Source organism: Triticum dicoccoides, chromosome 2B (assembly GCF_002162155.2).
Source record: "Triticum dicoccoides isolate Atlit2015 ecotype Zavitan chromosome 2B, WEW_v2.0, whole genome shotgun sequence".
In the NCBI taxonomy this organism is placed as follows: domain Eukaryota; kingdom Viridiplantae; phylum Streptophyta; class Magnoliopsida; order Poales; family Poaceae; genus Triticum; species Triticum dicoccoides.
The window spans coordinates 54,449,927-54,458,706 of record NC_041383.1 but is presented as its reverse complement, the minus strand read 5'-3'; positions in this window follow the sequence as shown (position 1 = coordinate 54,458,706).

The following is an 8,780-nucleotide window of genomic DNA, read 5'->3' as shown; positions in this document are numbered from 1 at the left end:
CTGCAGGGCTTCGCCAAGCACCGCGAGATATGAGGAGAAGGGAGAGAGGTAGGGCTGCACCAAGAGGAGAAGTTCTCATGTGTTGGCAGCCCCAAAACCTCAAGTATATATAGGGGGAAGGGGGGCTGCGCCCCCTTTAGGGTTTCCCACCCCAAGGGGTGCGGCCAAGGGGGGGAGGAGTGCCTCCCAAGTCAAGTGGAGGCCCTCCCCCTTAGGGTTTCCCCCTTCCCATGCGCATGGGCCTTGGGGGGGCTGGTGCCCCTGGCCCATTAAGGCTAGAGCACCCCCCTACAGCCCATGCTACTGTATTGGACGTGGTGGAACAATTTCCGGACTTCCGGACCCCTCCGGAATCCTCCGGAACCTTCTGGAAGCTTCCCGGTACAATACCAAAAAAACCCGAACTTTTTCCGGAACCCGAACAACAACTTTCCATATATAAATCTTTACCTCCGGACCATTCCGGAACTCCTCATGACGTCTGGGATCTCATCCGGGACTCCGAACAACATTCGGTAACCACATACAAACTTCCTTTATAACCCTAGCGTCATCGAACCTTAAGTGTGTAGACCCTACGGGTTCGGGAGACATGTAGACATGACCGAGACGTTCTCCGGTCAATAACCAACAGCGGGATCTGGATACCCATGTTGGCTCCCACATGTTCCACGATGATCTCATCGGATGAACCACGATGTCAAGGACTCAATCGATCCCGTATACAATTCCCTTTGTCTAGCGGTATTTTACTTGCCCGAGATTCGATCGTCGGTATACCGATACCTTGTTCAATCTCGTTACCGGCAAGTCTCTTTACTCGTTCCGCAACACATCATCCCGTGATCAACCCCTTGGTCACATTGTGCACATTATGATGATGTCCTACCGAGTGGGCCCAGAGATACCTCTCCGTTTACACGGAGTGACAAATCCCAGTCTCGATTCGTGCCAACCCAACAGACACTTTCGGAGATACCTATAATGCACCTTTATAGCCACCCAGTTACGTTGTGACGTTTGGTACATCCAAAGCACTCCTACGATATCCGGGAGTTGCACAATCTCATGGTCTAAGGAAAGGATACTTGACATTAGAAAAGCTTTAGCATACGAACTACACGATCTCTATGCTAGGCTTAGGATTGGGTCTTATCCGTCACATCATTCTCCTAATGATGTGATCCCGTTATCAACGACATCCAATGTCCATAGCCAGGAAACCATGACTATCTGTTGATCATAACGAGCTAGTCAACTAGAGGCTCACTAGGGACATATTGTGGTCTATGTATTCACACGTGTATTACGATTTCCGGATAATACAGTTATAGCATGAATAAAAGACTATTATCATGAACAAAGAAATATAATAATAACACTTTTATTATTGCCTCTAGGGCATATTTCCAACAATAAGGTCACCGTCGCGAGCGTGTTGCAATCACTCGGATGCCATGTGCTCAACTTTTTTGCCACGTACTTGGGGTTGCCTCTCTCTGTGGCGCGTCTGTCCAAGATTCACCTGCACACGTACGTGGATCGTGGTGTCGGCCATCTGCCGACGTGGAAAGCCTCGATGCTATGATGTGTTGGAAGGTTGGTACTAATTAACTCGACTCCCGTCGCTACGGTAATCTTCTCTATGCTCGTTCTCGGTCTTTTTGTTGTGGTTTCCCTCATCTACAAGACCAGTTCGAATTTTTTCTAGTGTGGACGTGCTGAAGGAAAAGGGGGAAGCTGTCTGGTCAATTGGAAGCTGGTTTGCACGCCGATGGAGTTTGGTGGGTTAGGGTCAAGAACCTGCATCTTATGAAAAGGCATGAGTGGACAAGCGTGGGGGAGGCCTGTTGATTGATAATCCTCGGGAGGCATGTGTTATGTTCGATGTTGCGGTGGGATGTTCGTTAGGACACGAATCGAATATCAAGTATTGGTAGGACCGGTGGTTCGATGGCAGGAGTGTGGGACGACGCATATGTGAAGCTGGCGGAGTGACGTCACCTAGTTGCTGAGGTTTTGCCAGAGGCCAAGTGGTTGCAAGCTATCAGGGAGCTTCCATCTGTCTCGGCAATCGCTGAATTATTAAACCAATGGACCATGATGTAGAATGTCGAGTTGGCTCCACACCTTCACACCTTCAGTTGGCGCCTGACTGCGGACGGATAACTTCGTTCTCTGTGTATTCCGCTTCCACTCACAATTCATGGATCAATGGTTACATCCACATAGGGGACACATATGTGACCTTTTTCATGCTTTTATTCTCACTAGTTACAAGTTCACCGTGTTTGTTTGAGAAGATGAAAACTCAAAAACGGTAGAGTTCGAGTTCTAACTTCACTATTTAAATAAACAAGGAGAGGGACAAAAGGGCCGGGGTGTTGTTTTGCATAAAGCATGTAAACCATTTGTCAATACATATGTGATCATCTTTCAGATCTCACAAATTTGCACTAGCCAACGTAACGGAATAAAATTTTCTTTTAAATAGCATATATAATTCTCGTTGCATACAAACCAAAACTAAATATAGGGACTGGAATGACGGCTTATACCACTCTTCAACTATTTATAAAACATGACATGAGGGCTTATCATATCACTCCCTCCTTCAACTCTTATTATTTTCACATACCATCAAACGTGATGTGAGAGCCTATCATATCACCTCGTGGGATGTGTTTGGTTATGTGGTTTGCATGTGTAACGCGGTTCACTATGGAATCTAGTTAGATAAACAACTACTTGGACCTGACCTGACCGATGCAAATTTAGCACATGTTCGGTCAAACACTGCCCATTCCTTTGAAGTTTTTCCGAGAACAAATGGTGCAACACTTGTGGGAAGGTTTTTAGGACATAGCTTATCCCGCGATATGTGAAACATATGGTTAATAAAGCGTAACAAGCTACAGTTATAAAACTATAACATTGATTAAACATGTGTTTACAAAACGTTGTGATGAACTTATTTCAAGAAATCAAACATCCAGATCCATCCACCTAGGCGAAGGAAATGAGTCTACCGATTAATAGACTTTCACACCCGATGCCAAAACTCGAAGTGACCATGGCATGGATGTTGGGGGACGTAGCATGCAGTTTCAAAAAAATTCTACGCTCACACAAGATCTATCTAGGAGATGCATAGCAACGAGAGGGGGAGAGTGTGTCTACGTACCCTCGCAGACCAAAAGCTGAAGCATTAGTCAACGCGCTTGATGTAGTCGAACTTCTTCTAGCTCCGACCGATCAAGTATCGAACGTACGACACCTCCAAGTTCTGAACACGTTCAGCTCGATGACGTTCCTCGCCCTCTTGATCCAGCAAGGTGTCAAGGAAGTAGATGAGTTCCGTCAGCACGACAGCGTGGTGACGGTGATGGTGAAGTGATCCGTGCAGGACTTCGCCTAAGCACCGCGACAATATGACCGGGGGTGTAAACTGTGGAGGGGGGCGCCACACACGGCTAACAGTCATTGTTCTATGTTGTAGGAGCACCCATCCCCGTATATATTGGAGGGGAGGGGAGGCAGCCAAGGGGGCGCCCCAAGTAGGAGGAATCCTACTTGGGGTCCTTTCCCAATTCGGCCAACCCCCTCTCCTATTCCTATTCGAGTAGGAAGGGAAGAGGGGGAAGGGGGAATCCTATTCCCTTTTTACTTTCCTCCTTCCCCTTTCTTTCTCTAATTTGGCCAGCCCATATGGGGGGCGCACCAGCCCCATTGTGGCTGGTGCGTTTCCCCTCCCATAAGGCCCATATCTTTTGCCGAGGGTGCCCGGAACCCCTTCTGGTGACCTGATAAGTACCCGGTGCTTCCCGAAACACTTCCGATGTCTGAATACCATCGTCCTATATATAAATCTTTATCTCTTGACCATTTAGAGACTCCTCGTCATGTCCGTGATCTCATCCAGGACTCCAAACAACATTCGGTCACCAAATCACATAACTCATATAATACAATATCGTCATCGAACGTTAAGCGTGCGGACCCTACGGGTTCGAGAACTATGTAGACATGACCGAGACACCTCTCCGGTCAATAACCAATAGCGGAACCTGGATGCTCATATTGGCTCCCACATATTCTACGAAGATCTTTATCGGTCGAACCGTTATGACAACATACGTTATTCCCTTTGTCATCGGTATGTTACTTGCCCGAGATTCGATCGTCGGTATCTTCATACCTAGTTCAATCTCGTTACCGACAAGTCTCTTTACTCGTTCCATAATGCATCATCCTGCAACTAACTCGTTAGTCACTTTGCTTGCAAGGCTTCTTATGATGTGCATTACCGAGAGGGCCCATAGATACCTCTCCGATACTCGGAGTGACAAATCCTAATCTCGATCTATGCCAACCCAACAAACACCTTCGGAGATACCTGTAGATCATCTTTATAATCACCTAATTACGGTGTGACGTTTGATAGCACGGAAGGCATTCCTCTGGTATCCGGGAGTTGCATAATCTCATAGTCGGAGGAATATGTATTTGACATGAAGAAAGCAATAGCAATAAAATTGAACGATCATAATGCTAAGCTAACGAATGGATCGTGTCCATCATATCATTCTCCTAATGATGTGATCCCGTTTATCAAATGACAACACATGTCTATGGTTAGGAAACTTAACCATCTTTGATCAACGAGCTAGTCTAGTAGAGGCTTACTAGGGACACGGTGTTTTGTCTATGTATCCACACATGTATCAAGTTTCCGGTTAATACAGTTCTAACATGAATTATAAACATTTATCATGATATAAGGAAATATAAAATAACAATTTTATTATTGCCTCTATGGCATATTTCCTTCAATGGACCCACCATCGCCTCACCCATCTCCACCTATTTCTACTGCTCCCAGTTCCTCATTTGTCCATCACACCCGAAGAGGGAAATATCTTCCTTATATAGCAGGTGAGTTATTTCTCTCTAAAAACTAGAATGAGCCATCTCTTTAGTCAAGGTCATGCCACCATGGAGCTCGCACCAACTTGAAAGCATCGGCTTTCCATGGAACTTAACCTGGCCGTGTTGGAGCTTGCTCCACTTTGTCTGGGTGTTTGATATGGCCACAGTGGAGATTGTCGAAGCGCTCAATCTGGCCACGATGGAGACTGTTCAAATCACCGTGGGCTCATTTCAGTCGTCGTGGAGCCTGCTCCAGTCGACGGGGCACTCAATCTATCGCGGAGCACGTCCATGCCATTTGTGGATCGATCCAGACGTGGTGGAACTCACTCTACCGTTGGGGTGCTCGATCTAGCCGTGGTGGAGCTCCCTCCGACCGCTAGGGCGCTTGATCTGGCCGAGATCCAGTGCAGGGGGCTCTCGATCTGGCTAAGATCCACCACAAGGGGCACTCAATCTAGTCGTGCTCCCTCCAGTTACCAGGAAGCGACAGGCTGCCTAGTCCAACCAACTGGCACAATGGTAAATCTTAGCATAGATTTCTCGCCTCCTTTCCCTCTCCCTTTTTCTCCCACCTTTATTTTTTCTTGCTTTCCTTGATGGACCTCCCCGACACACAACGAGACCACGGTCCGGGCCCCATGCTGCCAGGGGCAAGGGCTATGGTGGCACCACCCATCCACATAGATAGAATAAAACGAGGCGATAGGTTCTACTCTACCCCCCCACACACACACAAGCCGAGACTACAACCTCACCAGGGCCATACTCCCCTCCATCTCCAAAGCACAATATTCCAAATCCATCTTCCTCGTACGCATCTTCTTTCCCAAACCCCCTTCCATATCCATCTCTATGTACGATCCTAGCCGCCACTTACAGTGCTTTCTGGCACGAAAAATTCCCAGATCTGTCGCCTCTGCCTCATGTTTTTTCTACATGTTCCCCGATCTGGATCCATTCCTGCGCTCTCTTCCTGGGTGCGCTTCAAGGATGTGCGATGGTTGGTACAAGCTGTCACTCCTTCGTTTCTGTCGGCATCCAACTGTGTGATGGTGCGCATGGGCACGATCTCAACCGAAAAAAGTCGGCGCAGATCGGGGGCGACCGTGTTCTTCCCAGATCCAGCACCGCCGTGCCGTTTTTTGCCGGATCTCGTGTTCAACCAGATCAAGGCCATTGCCAAATGGACGAGCTAAGGCTATGTGGTCGACGAACTCAAGGGATTGCAGGCACTGACCATGGCGTGCGCACTTGCGCTACCTCCGTACGACACTATATCTTTCCTTTTTTGCCTTGTGTTTTCTTACTTTTCCCCCTTCTATTACCTAACCACCACCAACTTTGCTTTCTGGCACGAAAATTGCTGGATCCATCGCCTTTGCCACATGTTTTTTCTACCTGTTCCCAGATCTGGATCCATTCTTGCGCTCTCTTCTTGGGGGCGCTTCAAGGATGTGCGATGGTTGGTACAAGCTGACACTCCTTCGTTTCTGTCAGCATCCAACTGCGTGATGGTGCGCTTGGGCACGATCTCAACCCAAAAAAGTCGGCGAAGATCGGGGACGACCGTGTTTCTCCTAGATCCAGCACCAACGCGCCATTTTTTGCTGGATCTCGCGTTCAACCAGACCAAGGTCATTGCTAGATGGACGAGCTAAAGGCTATGCGGTCGACGAACTCGAGGTATTGCAGGCACTGACCATGGCGTGCTCACTTGCACTACGTCCGGACCACACTATATCTTTCCTTTTCCGCCTTGTGTTTCTTTGCTTTTTTTCTTTTTATTACCTAACCACCACCAACTGTGCTCTTTGGCACAATAAATTCCCAGATCCGTCGCCCCTGCCTCATGTTTTTTCTACCTGTTCCCAGTTTTGGATCCGTTCTTCCGCTTTCTTCCTGGGTGCGCTTCAAGGATGTGCGTTGGCTGGTACAAGCTGTCCCTCTTTCGTTTCTGTCGGCATCCAACTGCGTGATGGTGCGCCTGGGCACGATCTGGACCGAAAAAAGTTAGCACAGATCGGGGAAGCCCGTGTTCCTCCCAGATCCAGCACTGTCGCGCCGTTTCTACGGGATCTCGCGTTCAACCAGATCAAGGCCATTGTTAGATGGACGAGCTAAAGGTTATGTGGCTTGCAAACTCAAGGTATTGCAGGAACCGACCATGGCGTGCGCACTCGCGCTACGTCTGAACCACACTATATCATTCCTTTTCCGACTTGTGTTTCCTTGCTTTTTTCCTACTATTACCTAACCACCACCAACTGTGCTCTTTGGCATGAAAAAAAATCCTAGATCCATCGCCTCTGCCTCATGTTTTTTTCTGTCGGTGGCCAGATCTGGATCCATTCTTGCGCTCTCTTCCTGGGTGCGCTTCAGAGATGTGCGATGGCTGGTACAAGCTGTCACTCCTTCGTTTCCGTCGACATCCAACTTCGTGATGGCGCGCCTGGGCATGATCTCGACCGAAAGAGTCAGCGCAAATCGGGGACGACCATGTTCCTCCCAGATCCAGCATCGCCGCATCATTTTTTGCCGGATCTCGCGTTCAACCAGATCAAGGCTATTGCCAGATGGACGAGTTAAAGGCTATGTGGCTGGCGAACTCAAGTTATTACATGCACCGACCATGGCGTGCGCACTTGCGCTACGTCTGGACCACACTATATCTTTCCTTTTTCGCCTTGTGTTTCCTTGCTTTCTTTTTTCCTTCTATTACCTAACCACCACCAACCGTGCTCTCTGGCACAAAAAAAATCCCGGATCCATCGCCTTTGCCTCATGTTTTCTGTCGGTGGCCAGATTTGGATCTATTCCTTGCGCCCTCTTCCTAGGCGAGCTACAGGGATGTGCGATGACTGGTACAAGTCATACACTCCATTCTTGTTGGAACGCATATGCGTGATCGTCCACATGGGCACGATCTCAACCGAGCAAGGCCAGTGCAGATCGGTGACGACCGCGTTCCTCCCAGGTCCAACACTATTGCACTGATTTTCTGCCGAAATCCGGTCGGGGCAGGTCTGGCCTTGAACCAGATCGAGCCCATGGCCAGATGGACGAGCTTAAGGATATGCAGTCGGCGAACTTAAAGGTATTGTGTGTGTGTGTGTGTGTGTGTGTGTGTGTGTGTGTGTGTGCGGATCATTGCGTGCGCACTTGGTCCGGACCACAATCTCTCTCTCCTGTCCCCCATCTATACCCTTGCTTTTTGTTACAATGTCCGAGTTCTTCAGATGGCATTTGGGCCTAGTTGGATTTATGTTTGTGTGTGTGGTTGGGGGTGCCGGGGCGGGGGGTGGGGCAGCGGTTTTGGGCCATACCATGAAAACTGCCCTCGTTCGAACGAAACACAGTCACGCTAGCACACATGCGCTAAGTCAAGACCACTCTCTCTTTCCTTTTCCTCTCTATCTCCCTAGCTTTTCACTGCAGCAGCCGATAGTTCACATTGGCATCCGAGCTAGTTGGCTCCGGGGGGAGGTAGCGGTGTGGGCCATATCATTGACATTGCCCTCATTCAAGTCACCTACACATTCACACCCCCTCTTCCCCTACCCACACACAAAGTCCACCAACAACCAGATCAGAATTACAGAGTTTCAAGATTAACAAAGTCACCATATACGCCTTGTCCCGGCCTCGCTTGGCCCGCGGGACAGGTCGGGGTGACCCATTGGCCAAATTTTGCCTAGCCGAGTGATAAAAAATTAAAAAATGAAAACCGCCATTGGGCGGCGCCGCATCTGAAAATCGCGAAAAAGAGCCGCGGAAACGGGCCTGCAGCCCGCGCGGCGCTAGGGCAGGGCACTCCCGCACCCATTTCCCGCCGCTCTCCTCATCCTGCC